This window comes from Triticum aestivum, unplaced genomic scaffold (assembly GCF_018294505.1).
Source record: "Triticum aestivum cultivar Chinese Spring unplaced genomic scaffold, IWGSC CS RefSeq v2.1 scaffold90744, whole genome shotgun sequence".
Classification (NCBI taxonomy): Eukaryota; Viridiplantae; Streptophyta; class Magnoliopsida; order Poales; family Poaceae; genus Triticum; species Triticum aestivum.
This window is the reverse complement of record NW_025228879.1, coordinates 26,806-27,481: the sequence shown is the minus strand read 5'-3', so window position 1 is coordinate 27,481 and position 676 is coordinate 26,806. Positions and strand designations below refer to the sequence as shown.

Genomic DNA, 676 nt, shown 5'->3' with positions numbered 1-676 from the left:
CTAAAACTTACCGCAAACGTGCAAAATAATAAAACGTGCTAAACATACGTCGCGCTCGTGCGTTTTGTTTTGCACGCGGTGCAAAAAAATTAAAAAGGGAATGCAACACGAGGACTTCCCAGGAGGTCACCCATCCTAGTACTACCCTCGCCCAAGCACGCTTAACTTCGGAGTTATGATGGGATCCGGTGCTTTAGTGCTGCTATGATCGCATCCAACATGTTACCCCCGTCTTCGTCCCTTATGCTTGCCCCTCCCAGCTCCACTACACACACGATTGCACATTCCTTTGGCCGCTCCCGCTCAACTACGGAGACGAGTTTTACCACGGTTCAACTGCACCAGTGCCTATTTACCATGGTTTCGACCCCTTTCAGAACACGCTTGCCGCCGCTAGACGCGTGAATAATGAGCAGCGAGCTAAAACTTACCGCAAACGTGCAAAATAATAAAACGTGCTAAACATACGTCGCGCTCGTGCGTTTTGTTTTGCACGCGGTGCAAAAAAATTAAAAAGGGAATGCAACACGAGGACTTCCCAGGAGGTCACCCATCCTAGTACTACTCTCGCCCAAGCACACTTAACTTCGGAGTTCTGATGGGATCCGGTGCTTTAGTGCTGGTATGATCGCATCCGACATGTTACCCCCGTCTTCGTCCCTTATGCTTGCCCCTC

At 49.9% G+C, this 676-nt stretch overlaps 2 non-coding genes across 2 annotated transcripts; both read right to left on the bottom strand.

The window, feature by feature from the left end:
• Window positions 1-97: 97 nt before the first annotated feature.
• On the bottom strand, window positions 98-216 carry LOC123174704 (5S ribosomal RNA). The gene has a single exon (XR_006487287.1). It is a non-coding gene; the product is annotated as a 5S ribosomal RNA (ribosomal RNA).
• Window positions 217-517: 301 nt separating this feature from the next.
• LOC123174723 (5S ribosomal RNA) lies at window positions 518-636 on the bottom strand. Its single transcript, XR_006487303.1, has one exon. It is a non-coding gene; the product is annotated as a 5S ribosomal RNA (ribosomal RNA).
• Window positions 637-676: the final 40 nt, after the last annotated feature.